General features: G+C 48.1%; 1 pseudogene; it reads left to right on the top strand.

The window, feature by feature from the left end:
- LOC135970067 (SH3 domain and tetratricopeptide repeat-containing protein 1-like) overlaps positions 1-13,474 on the top strand; it is a 43,802-nt pseudogene that overhangs the window by 19,146 nt on the left and 11,182 nt on the right.

The following is a 13,474-nucleotide window of genomic DNA, read 5'->3' as shown; positions in this document are numbered from 1 at the left end:
AGTTCATGAGCGGTTTGAGGCTCTCAAAGTCTAGATACTGGGGTTGCCCAAATACATCAGCTGGACTCACTATTTCTCTCGGGAGTCGGGGGGTGGAAAATGCTGTGGTCTTAACTCTGCTCTTAATTTTACAGTGCTGTTATTAATGGTAAGAATGATTTCATACGTTTGCATTTTGCTTTGTAATTCACAGAGAATTTTAAAATCTGTTATCTGATTTTATTCCCTCAGCAGTTCTGTGAAAAAGGTAGAGCACTTTCATATCTTCTGTTTTTCCATGATTCTCTTGTGGCTCACAGAAGCTAAGAGCCTTCACCAAGGTCATAGGGTGAATGAGTTGCAGAGCTGGGAGTAGAGGCTCAGGCTTCTAGGGACCCTGTTTCTTCCTTGATAGCTTGCTCTGGTGGCGCTGTGCTCAGGTAACTGCACATGCTCGGTTTGGTCTTTTGTAAATCCTTGCCCCATTTCGGGGGAAGTTCTTGGGAGGCTTCTATTCATTTTGGAGCATTTAAGTATCTTGTCCTCTCTCCCTCTTCCCAGATGCATGGGCATTTCTGCAGGCCCCCAGGCTGGCCCTTGTGCGTGGGGGCGTCTCCTGTCTCCACGTTGCTTGCACGCCCCGGGGCCCCCTCGTGCCTGCCTCCACACTGCAAGCTGTTTGGTAAATGTTACTAAGTCAGCATCGTTGTTTTCTAGAAATGGGACGGGGTATGGATGCCACGTTCTTTTCTGTGTGAAGTCTGCGATTGTATCATCTTGCCTTCCCCGTGTGTGCTCCTTGAGGGTGTCGCTGTGCTGCGGTCATCTGTGTTCCCTAGGGTGCCTCCCTTGGAGTTCGGGCGGTAGTAGACATGCAGTCAGTGTTCACGGCCTGAATGAGAGGAAGGCCAACAGAGCCATTAAATCTGGAAAATGACAAGTGAGGGAAAGGAATTTTTATTGAAGGCATGTGAAAAAGAAATCTTTTTGGAAAAGTTGACCTGTTTCTCAACTGGAGTTGAATTTCAGCTCAGAAAAGCAGCTGTGTGCCCAGAGGGATTTGGGATTTCAGTTTGTGACAGATGAATTGAATTTGTTGTTGTATGAATGTATTATCCTTTTGTGGTTTTGTTAGGCCTTTCTCCCAAATGCAATCGATTTTTCTATAAAAGTCACACTTCCTTTTTGAGAAGTGTAACACTAATTGTATGGGATGGTCTCCCAAAAGATTACCTGCCAGGAACCAAACACACTGCCTGAGACTCACAGCCCCTGGTTTCTGCCTGTGCAGCTGCAGGGCAGAGAGGCACGCTCGAGCTGAAATCAAGACGCGTGTCTGCATCTTCTCTTTCTTGACTGCTGTTTCGTCTCTGAGCTGGCCTGCCTTCAATGTCTAGGAGCTTGGTGGGTGTAGACACATTACGGTATGGAGGAGGGATATGGTGTTGCCACAGCCAGGAGGCTCGCTGAAGTCTCTGTTCTCTTCCTGCTCACTGCTCTGACTTTGTATGAGTCACATTTGTAGGGCTGTGCACAGCGGCTTACACCTGTAATCCCAGGACTTTGGGAGGCCGACCTGGGAGGATCTCTTGAGCCCAGAGTTTGGAACCAGTCTGGGCAACATGGTGAAACCCCATTCCTACAAAAAATAAAAATTAAAAAATTAGCCAGTTGTGGTGGCTCCTGCCTGTAATCCCAGCTACTGGAGAGGCTGAGGTTCGAGAATCACTTGAGCCTGGGAAGTCGAGGCTGCAGTGAACCATCATCACGCCACTGCACTCCAGTCTGGTCAGAGCAAGACCTTGTCCCCAAAAAAACAAACAAACAAACAAAAATTCATTTGTAATAGTGGCAGTAGTTAACTTTTGAAAGTTTGAAGAAAAGTTTCTAAATAACCTGTGACCATGGACAACTTACTTAGCCTTTCTATGCCTCAGTTTCCTCATCTATGAAAAATGAGAGAATATGGTACTGATCTTACAGGATTTCAATGAGAACTAGACGAGATCAAACTCAGAGCCTGGCACCTCGTGAGTGCACACTCAATGTTATTATTTCAACATTTTAGAGGAAAAAGAATGCTAATGGGTCACTATGGCTAAACATAGTCTATCACTGGCGTTACTCATGGTATTGGAAGGAAGTTGAATTCCATATAGATAGTGTGATGGAGAAAGTATTTTGGGCATTGGCAGGATTTATTCAAAGAACAAAGGATGTGTCTGTCCTGTGTGGAGAGCCGTTTCCGCTTGTTTCTTTAAATGTTATGGGAAAAGCACTCGACCTTGTGCTCTCTGCCGGACAGCTTCAGTCTCCGCGTATTGATTTGGCCAATGGTCGCTCGCCATCATCATGGCAGCAGCAGTTGAAGGGACGGCTTGTCTTGATTTGCATTTTTGGGTGTTTGTGCTATTTATAGACAATTAAGACTTGGAAGCCTGTTTATGGCAAGCTGGTAAATTCAGCAAAACATGGAAAAACCTGTTAGCAGAGTTTGCACGTGTGCAGGCACAGAGCAGCCAAATAAACACACAAGTTTTCCTGTATTTTAAAACTCTCTGGAAAAAAAAAAGACATTAAACCATTGCCCAGATGGCTTATAGAGCTAGAGCTTTTTCCTTGAAGTACGTGAGTATGACTGTCAGACATCTGAAACCCCAAGCCATCTTAAAACATCATTTGGATGCTAACCCCTCTCTGCCCTTTTTTTCCATTTGTAAGGGACAAGGATCCAGGAAGGAAAGTATTAGTTTACAAAGGCTTTTGTTACAATTAATCGTTCATGTTCTTTCTTTTGGTATCTTATTCTCTGTTTACATTTTTTTTTAATTTTTACATTTTTTGAGACAGAGTCTTGCTCTGTCACCCAGGCTGGAGTGCAGTGGCACGCTCTCAGCTCACTCCAACCTCTGCCTCCCAGGTTCAAGTGATTCTTGTGCCTCAGCTTCCTGAGTAACTGAGATTACAGGCGTGTGCCACCACGTCCAGCTAATTTTTATGTTTTTAGTAGAGACAAGGTTTCGCCGCATTGGTCAGGCTGATCTTGAACTCCTGAACTCAGGTGATCTGCCTGCCTCAGGCTCCCAAAGAGCTGAGAATACAGGTGTGAGCCACCGCGCCCGGCCGCTGTTTCCATTTTGTAAACACTAGCGTCACCCCAGTGTAGGGTGGCTAGGGGTATTCTTCTTTCCTGTTTCCTGGTGTATTTTCCTCTACAGCATTGATCACTCTTTAACATACTTTTTGGTTATCTGTCTCTACCTACAAAAATATATGTTCGCTGTTATATCACCAGTGTCTGGCACGTAGATAGTCAGTCAATATTTGTTGAATGAATGAATGAATGAATGGGCTGAAAGAACCTTATTCTTTTTTCTTCTGTCACTTCACACCATATGCTTTTGGAAAATGCTATGTGAACAGGGATCGTAAGCAGCAGAGGTTACACACATGGCTGTGGGATAGCCCATCATCCTCAGATACTTGTCTGGAAGGAGGTGGAGTACTTGAGTAGAAATGATACAAGATAATCTCTTCAGGAAATCAGCCAAGTGTCACACCTTTTCACATAGGCGTGTGATGTTAGTGTATGTGTGTATGAAGAGCTGTCGTGGCCTAGAATCACGGGCCTTTAGATCCCTTGTACAGATAGAAAAGTAAAGGTGGAGGCCTAGGAATGCTGTAGGCCACCGAGGTAGAGTCCCTGTCTATCCTTCTCAGTGTCCGGTCACTTCTCAGTGCACTCCCCTCTTTACTGCTAAAGCCACTTTCCCTGACTGTGAATGTGTAACCACGAGGGGGAAAATGTCCTCCAGGCTCACAATTTGTGGAGAAAAAGCCCAGCACCTAAAATAATGTTCACGAAGTTTGTACCTAGAAAACGTGGCCATTTCTATCATATCTTTGAATTTCCCTCTTTCTCATACATTTTATAAACAAGACAGTAGAAGGAGATTCGTGAACAGCCACTTTAGAACAAGGGGGAAAAAATCAAATCTAGAACATTCCAGTTTCTGTTTTCTTCTCAGTTTAGGGCTGAGGCACTTTAGCTTCCTGTCTAAGGGACTACTCAAATCTGATTAGAAGCCATTGTGGGCTGGTAATTATCTGTAATTTTAGGAAGACAGATGCAGCACCAACTCTATTCTCTGATAGTAGGCTTAAGAATTTTAAATTTGCATGGCAGGAGAATCAGATGGTGAGGTGGGATAAGCGTTCAGATGCTTGGTCATTGATAGCTTTTTACTTCCACGTATCACATGGGGATTTGGGACTCGGGAAGCCCGCTGAGAACTGATGACTATCTGTCCCCTGAACAGCTGGGGTCTTTTTCATCCTGAGCTCAGAAAGATTGCTCCTACTGCAGCCAGGGAAGACAGGTTGTTGACTGGTTAGAAATCATGGCAGGTTATTTTCTCCACCCGCAGTTCGCAGTTGAAAAGCAGAGCTATCAAAAAGTTGTCTTCTCTGTTGTATTTCAAATCTGGGTGTTTAAAAAATTATGTAAGCAAATTAAGCATTTCTGTAATGGTAGTTGTGTGTGTTCTTGATGCGAATGAGAGGTGCATTCCCTTGTAAAATCTCTGGGACTTTATAGGAGTCTGTGAGCCTTAGAACAGAAGTTGGTTTTCTAGATGATCACGTAGATATGATGCTGAGCACTAGACAAAGATGTTGATTGAAGCGATTTAAAAAAAATTTTTCTGAGTTCAGATTTTACACCAATATTTAGAAAATCAGCAAAAGAACTTGGAGGAATGTTCTCAGGCATCCAGTTCAGCCCCCTGCGCACATTGTCATAAAATCCGAGTGTGTGTACAGGGAGACGCATTCCTTTCTGTTCTCATCACTGGTCCTTTCCTGGCTCTGCACCTGCCTGTCATGCGCGTCCGTGCGAAGAGACCACCAAACAGGCGTTGTGTGAGCAATAAAGCTTTTTAATCACCTGGGTGCAGGCGGGCTGAGTCCAAAAAAGAGAGTCAGCGAAGGGAGATAAGGGTGGGGCCGTTTTATAGGGTTTGGGTAGGTAAAGGAAAATTACAGTCAAAAGGGGGTTCTGTGGTGGGCAGGAGTGAGGGTCACAAGGTGCTCAGTGTGGGAGCTTTTTGAGCCAGGATGAGCCAGGAAAAGGAATTTCACAAGATAATATAATCACTTAAGGCAAGGACCCGTCATTTTCACTTCTTTTGTGGTAGAATGTCATCAGTTAAGGTGGGACAGGGCATTTGCACTTCTTTTGTGATTCTTCAGTTACTTCAGGCCATCTGGGCATATACGTGCAAATCACAGGGGATGCGATGGCTTGGCTTGGGCTCAGAAGCATGACATTGCCCTCTTCCCGACCTTCCCTACCTTTTCCCTCCTGTGCGGTTCTCTCACAAAGTGAATGGCCTCAGCCACAGCTTCTCTGCAGCTGCATCAGACTGTGGCGACAGGAGTGGTGGCTCCTGCAGGGCCTGCTGTCCCCATGGAGCCCAGTCTTGCTTGCGGCTGGAACCTGGTCACCATTTGCACCGAAAGTATGTAATTCTACAGAACGAGAGCCAACATGCTGGGAATGGAGGTGTCTTTATCACGGTGCTCTGCATATTTTAATCTTGGGTAGAAAGTATGGAAAAGTATGTGATGCCTGTGGTTTGATGTCAGAAGGACGTTGTGAACTTGATGTGGACTGAGGATGTTCAGGTGCAACAGGCACCCTGGCTTCATTAAATGAGACTTCCCCACCTCCCTGCCAGGCATGCACAGGTGTATGGCCACATCTTATGTGTCATCCTTATCTAGAGTGCGCCTTGTCGTCATGCTTAAAGTTACATGATGATATTCTGCCTCATAGAGTAGGTCCCAAACTGCATTCAACACAGAAATATACTCTTGCTATTATACATAGAAAGGGCTTTCATATACCAAGCGGGAGAGCAGTCCTAAAATCTGGGCTGGAATCACAGAAGGAAGGTTTGGGAAGCAACAGATTCCCTAGTCCAAAGCTGGTTTTTGATGAACCTAGAAACAGGACCAAGAGAAGTGAATTTCCCTAAGGCCCTGACAGTGTCTCACGGTAGCATTTGAACCTAGCAGTTTCTTGACCTATTTCTTTAAATGATTAGTCATGCTTCCTCTGATTCCTATATAAACGTATTCCTCATTCATTCTTTTGTTTCAGTGAATTATTGCAGTGCTACCACGTAACAGTATTGGAGTCACAATGTGGCAGTGTTTATCCCTTTCCAAGGTTTTTAGTTGCACAGTTTGTCAAAGTTGTGCTAACAGTTTCTTGTTGGTTGCAAGGTGTCCTTTCAGAAGCCAATTGTGTGGTGTATTGACGTTGATTGTTGGAGGTAGTTTGGTTAGAACGTACTTCGAGTGGCTGGCGTGGGCCTGGGGAACAGTGACAACTGCCTGCTTCATGGGCAGAGATGAAGTAATTGCTTCCTGGGAAGTACCATCCTCCTGGCCACACTCTCCAGCCCATTTCGTTTGTGTTGGTTTCCTCGCATCTGCACGTTTCTGGCTTCATGTGAGTCTCATTTATTGTAGCATATGACTTCAGGCTGTGGGGAAGAATGGCCATTTTAGCACAGAGATGCACACAAAGGAACAACTGGCTAAATGTGAGAGAAGACATTCTTAGAGGGGTTTCATTTTTTTTATTCTTTAACAGGCAGTCTGGGAAGCATTCTGGACATGTGGCCTGCGCTGTCACAGCTCCTCCCTGCAGGATCCCAGATGTTTGGAGATTTTAGTGATAACTGTTATCATTGAGAATGTCATTCTCACAGGCTCTAATAAGTCAGGATTTATTCAGTGTTAATTTGTTAAAGACAACTGTATTTCTAGCCAAATCCATGTGAGACGTTTCTCCTGGCAGTGTTGCTGGGGGTATTCCCGTGGCTTAGTCTTCGGGCAGCACACGCCTTTGAATACTGCTGAAGCTGTGAGTACCCAAAGCGCACTGGAGTACTTTTGCCATACGGGGTGTTAGTCACTGATACACGTCTCAGTCAGACCTGATGGATTCTTGACCCCTTCCTTTCTTAATTTTTTAATTTTTATTTTTTATTTTTGTTTTTTAAGAGCATAACCCCTCAGGTGGCCACCATGAATCTCTGGTGTTTTCAGTTGGCTGCAGCCTATTTGCCGTCTCTGGTTCAAATATATTCGAAGCCTGATGATGCTTCCCTCGGTTGTTCTTCTGCTGTGTGACCTCCATGCCCGCAGGGTTCAAGACTGTCAGAGCTAGGAGCCACCTTCACAACTACCAGGGTTTCCGGAACCTCCTTTATCTAGCCCTGGGGACGGAAGAGGTGTCATCAGAGTCGGAGGCTTATTAGGGTTACACGCCATTGATAACAAATGAGGAGGTTTTCTTTTATATAAGGGGAGCTTCTTATAATGTGCTTTAGTAGGGTAAAGAAGCTTTTGAGATTTGCTTTCTCTGGAAAGATAATTTGTGATCCTGCTGTTGCTTTCAACAAAAATATAATTTGCATACCAGTGCATGTTGTATTACTGAGCACTGGCTGACAAATGGTTCTTAACTCATCATTCACTCCGCCACTGTTTCTTGAATGGCATATGTGTGCCAGCTGTAGTAGGAACTTGCTAGGCTCTAGGACTAACCCTTATGAAATAGGGGTCCTGGGGGAAGCAAATGCATATAACTATAAACGTTTGAGGGGATATCAGAGGGGTGCCTATAGGTACAAAACTTTGTTCATTCATTGTCCCATCTAGGAGGTTTTGTGTCTTAGCAGCGTGTTCCATAGCAACCCATCCCTCTATCAAAATATTCATCATATTATTTTGAAATTCTCTGCTTAGGTATGTGTTTTTCTGACTACGTTTAGAACTGGTTAAGGACAGGCTATGGGGTATGTATTATATATATCTACACACACACATATATTTATATATATACACATTACCATTGTAAATATACTATATATTTATATATATACTCATATATATATATTTCTCCCTCTCTATATATACATACACACCACACACATATATATACATACATATATATGAAATACACACACACACACACACACACACACACACACACACACACACTTCTACTGCCAAGCACAGAAAGTCAATACTAGGCAAGAGTTCTTTTAGTGTTCATGAAAAAATAGATGTGTTAGTTGAGAGCGTCCTTAAGTTGCCAGGGGAAAGACAGGATGGATTCACAAAGGGAGATAGTGTGTTTTTTTTCCTTTGTTTAACTCTTGAATTCGAAATAATCCAGACTTATGGAAAAGTTGCAAAAATAGTACAGAGAATTCCCATATACTCTTCCCTCAGATTCCCCAAACATTTCACCCCATTTGTACTTTCTTTCTCTGTGGATATAATTTTTTTTTCTGAAATGTTTGAGAGTGGAAGGTAGCATGCAGGCAGGGTGAAAGGCGGAAGGAGAGAGGTGGGTTGGGAGGCTTTTTTTTTTTTTTGACCTTCTGAGATGGCGTTTCACTCTTGTCACCCAGGCTGGAGTGCAATGGCACGATCTTGGCTCACTGTAACCTCTGTCTTCTGAGTTCAAGTGATTCTCCTGCTTCAGCCTCTGGGATAGCTGGGATTACAGGCGCCCACCACCATGCTTGCCTAATTTTTTGTATTTTTAGTAGGGGCATTTCACCATTTTGGTCAGGCTGGTCTTGAGCTCCTGACCTCTGATGATCCACCTGCCTTGGCCTACCAAAGTGCTGGGATTACAGGCGTGAGCCACTGTGGCTGGCGATTGGGAGGCTTTTGCAGTAACCCAGAGCGCTATGATGAGGGCTGGACCTGGTTGGAAATGATGAGAAAGGTGAGAAGTGGTTAGGTCTGGCATATATTTTGAAAGGAGAGTTTAAATGGGTTGGATGACAAGAGAGAGAAAAAGAAGTTTTAAGGATGATGTCAAGGATTTTGGCCTGAGTAACTGGAAGACTAGAGATGCTGTTATTGGGATCGGGAAGACTATGGGAGGAGTGGGTTATAGCAGGGGGAATCAAAAGTGTGTTTTCGGCATGCTAAATTTGAGGTCCAAAAAGGGATATCAAGAAGTGTTGGCTGGGCGTGGTGCCTCACGCCTGTAATTCCAGCACTTTGGGAGGCTGAGGCGGGCAGATCACCTGAGGTCAAGAGTTCGAGACCAGCCTGATAATTATTAAAATCGATCATTGATGTTTACTAATTAATCATATTATTGCTCCTAATACTGCAGGGGGTGTATACCTACCTGTGATGTTGTTCCTAATATCCAGGGACAGAGAGCATGATTTTAGTTTTAATATCACAGTAGGTGTACACTCACCATGTGAAACTGATCCTAATATCCAGGGGGGTAGAATATGACATGACTCCCAACATAGCAATGAATGGACAGCCACCTGGTGATATTACTCCTAATATACACAGAAGAAGCGTATGATATTACTCCCAATATCCCAGGGAGGGTACAGCTCCTCTGTGATATGGTTCCTAGTATCTGGAGGGGGAGAGGATGATAATAATTCCAGTATCACAGGCTGTGTTCACCCGCCCTGTGATATTGTTATTAATATTCTGGAAGGGAGAGGATGATATGATTCCCCATAGAGCAGGAGGCGTACACCCAGCCTGGGATATTGTTCCTAATATCCATGGAGAGGAGATATTACTCCCAATATGGCAGGGGGTGTACATCCACCCTGTGATATTCTTCTTAATATTCCAAGGCTGAGAGGTTGATACTACTCCCAGTATCGCAGACACCATACACCCCCATGTGATATTCTTCCTGATATCTGGAAGGGGAGAAGATGGTATTAATCCCCATATCGCAGGAGGTGAACACCCACTTTGTGATATCTTTCCTAATATGCAGAGGGAGAGAGGATAATATTATTCCCAATATTGCAGAAGATGTACACGCCCCCCCATGATATTGTCCTTAATATTCCAAGGCACAGAAGACGATGTTACTCCCAATATCGCAGAAAGTGTACACCCCCCAGTGATGTTGTTCCCATGATCCAGGAGGGAAGAGGATGATATGACTTTCAACCCCTGCACCCTGCAATGCTCTCACCCTGCAACACCGACACCAGCTCAATCTGACATGGGACCAGAGGTGCTGGCTGGGGGTGTTCATTGCTTCTCTTTTCTCCCTTGCCAGACTCAGTAGAGGAAGCTGAGACCGAGCAGCCGCAGGAACAAGGTAGGTTTTGCCCGTGGCTCAGGCTTCCTCTGGTTATGAGCTGGGTCTTGGAGTAACACCGGGGGAGGGGACAGAGCTGAGTACAGTGGGCATTGGATGTGGCTGTCACCCCTCTGTGGTGTGGGCCGGGGACTTGAGGGACATCGCCTGAGGTGGGCCTGAACCTCCCGTCTACTCTGGCACTGGAGGCCGTGGGGTCCCACACTTCTTCCAATGAACATGCTGACCCCTGCCTGGTCACCGACCGAGGTGGGACATCCTTTCCACTGCTGGAGACCACATGTAGCTGTGGGTTCCTTCTTCATGACCTGGAGAAGCTGCAGTTCACCCTGTGCTCCGCCTCAGAGATGGGAGGCCACACTGCCCTCAGCGGGAAGCAGAATGCAGAGCTTTAGGTTGCAGGGGCCTCAACTGAGGTCCCTGAAGGGTCTGCTCCTTCCTGAGGGGAGCCAGTGGGGAAGGGAAGGCTGTTGTAGGTTTGCCTCAGGGAGGGGGTGGTTCCACCCTCTGCCAAAGTCACTGGAGCAAAGGCACGTGGCTCTCCAGCTGCCCCGGAGGCCAGGGTAGTGGCTGGGAGGGGCTGTGTGCCTCTGCCGGATTGGGGAGATTTCTTAGCTAATCTAGTGTAGTCAAGTCAGACATTTGCCTCTAAATCATATTTATTTATTTTTTTAATTCCAAGGCTTTACAGATGAATAAGGAGGCAGTTTGTACTGAAAATATTTTTTACATGTGAGCTTGAAACAGAGAGTCTGTTTAAATCTAGTTTTTTCCTTCCCAGTAATGCCTCCTTTCATCCCAGGTTTTCCAACAGGAAATGCGCTTGTTTGCTCACCTCTAGGAGGGGGCTTTGGCTAGGAATCCACCAAAGCCAGCAGGCACCAGTGGGCTGCTGGAGCACGCTGGCCTTTGTTAACCCTTTAGGAACTGTGGGCTTCAGGTTTTCAGACCATTGAAGGTGAAGGTGGCCACAGGGGCCTGGAAGCTTTCCCATCCTTCCTGCAGCGATGGTCCGTTTCCCTGCACGGAGATGGGTACATGGGTACAACAGCCCTGTCCTGTGCCGTCAGTGGCTTTACCAATTTTGCATAGCAGCTTTTGAGCTGATCAATAGCTCTGATTGGCTGTTGAGGATTTCATGGATTCCTGTACCCCACCGGGGGGCCCAATATGCTGACAAAAGTTACATTTGTAGTTGTAGTGCTGCATATACATGGGTCCAGTTAGAAGGCTTTGATTCTTTCTAAAGGGAAAGGCATCTCTGAGGGATCACTGAGCTGACATAGTCTCCTAAAACCATGCTGTGAGGTGGGCGACAAAGCAGGACAGGAGGGTGATTTTGTAGGAGAGTCGGGCCACGGGCCTGCGTGTTCTCTCTGTCCCCATAGTGCCGGAGTTCCTATGTGCTCCAGGCCCGGGTTTGCATTGCACATAATTCTCAAGGGCTCATGGCAAGCTGTGCCAGGGACACAGAGAGGGGGGATGTGGGGACCTTGTCCCCAGTGGACCAAGGACTCAATGCTGAACTCTAATCTGTCTAGGTGTTTTTGTGACTTGCAGAAATACCTCCACCTTGCCTGGGCCTGGAGCCACAGGCGACCCTGCCGAAGGTGAAGAATGTTCTAGAACAATGCAAGACCTGCCCAGGCTGCCCCCAGGAGCCAGCATCCTGGGGTCTCTGTGCGGCATCCAGCAACATGAGCTTGCAGGACCCCGAGGAGCCTTCCTTCTTCTTGGAAGCTGAGGACGACTGGGAGGACCCAGAGGCCCTGACCTCACTGCTGTGTTCCTGAACGCCCCCGGGTACAAGGCCAGCTTCTGTGGCCTGTACGGTGTGGCATGGCCATGGCTGAGCGGCATGTTCTGCAGCTTTAGCGACGAGGAGGAGCTGACTGGGCGCCTGGCACAGGCCCGAGGGGTGGCCAAGAAAGCTGGCCTCTTCATGGCCCTGGCCAGACTCTGCTTCCTCCTGGGGCGGCTGTGCAGCAGGAGGCTCAAGCTGTCCCGGGCCCGGGTGTAGTTGGAGGAAGCACTGGGGTCCCTGGAGGGCAGCTTTGGGGACCTGTTCCTGGTGGTGGCTGTGTACGCCAACCTGGCCAGCATTTACCGGAAGCAGAACGGAGAAGTGTACACAGGTGGTTCCCAAAGCCATGGCCCTGCTCCTGGGGACGCTGGGTCACATCTGCAGCACCGAGGTGGAGGGAGAGCTCCTGCAGCTGGCCCTGCAGCAGATGGTGGGTGGCCAGAGCCTGCAGGCCGCGGCCCGGGCCTGCTTCCTGCTGGCCAGGCACCATGTGCACCTCAAGCAGCTCGAGGAGGCCCTGCCCTTCCTAGAGCTGCTGCTGCTTTTGCACAGGGACTCGGGAGCCCCAGAGGCTGCGTGGCTCTCAGACTGCTCCCTACTGCTGGCTGACATCTACTCCTGGCTCCTACTCCTGGCCGCAAGTGCCTGCCCCACCTCGTGCTGAGCCTGTGTCACGGTGGCCTCATTGAGGACACAGGACTCGCTGGCCGGCTCACTAAGAAGCGTGAACCTGCTGCTCCAGAACGCCCTCCAGCCCCACAGCCGCCCCACCCAGACTTCCCACTACCTCAGGCGAGCGCTGGCCTCCCTAACCCCGGGCACAGGCCACGTGCTGCGCGGCCTTCTCCACGCCAGCCTGGCCCAACTGTACAGCCACCGTGGCTATCACGGCCCAGCCATCACCTTCATGACACAGGCGGTGGAAGCCAGTGCTGTTGCCGGAGTCTGTGCCATCGTGGACCCCCTGGTGGCCCTGGCCTGGCTGCACGTGCTTCATGGACAGAGCCCGGTGGCCCTGAACATCCTGCAGTCTATCCAGGATGCAGTGGTGGCCAGCGAGGACCAGGAGGGTGTGATTGCCAACATGGCGGCCGTGGCTCTGAAGAGGACAGGCCAGACGAGGCAGGCAGCCGAGGGCTACTACTGCGCCCTACGGGCGGCTTGGTACCTGGGCCAGCGGAGGAACCAGGCAGTGGTGCTGGCCAACTTCGGGACCCTGTGCCTGCTCTGGGGTGCGAGAAGGCTGGCCCAGCACTACCTCCTGGAGGCCGTGTGGCTGTTCTCGAGGCTGCCCTGCAGGGAGTGTGGCCAGGACTTCACCCACGTGCTCCTGTAGCTGGGCCACCTCTGCACCCGCCAGGGCCCAGCCCAGCAGGACAAGGGCTACTATGAGTGGGCCCTTCTGGTCGCCGTGGAGATGGGCCATGTGGAGAGTGAGTGCCCCAGTTCCCCCTGTGCGCCTTCCGGGGCCACTCAGGTCAGGGCACACCTGGGGTTTGTGA

Source organism: Macaca fascicularis, chromosome 3 (genome assembly GCF_037993035.2).
Source record: "Macaca fascicularis isolate 582-1 chromosome 3, T2T-MFA8v1.1".
Classification (NCBI taxonomy): Eukaryota; Metazoa; Chordata; class Mammalia; order Primates; family Cercopithecidae; genus Macaca; species Macaca fascicularis.
The sequence above is the reverse complement of the archived record's forward strand: the minus strand, read 5'-3'. Positions and strand labels throughout refer to the sequence as shown.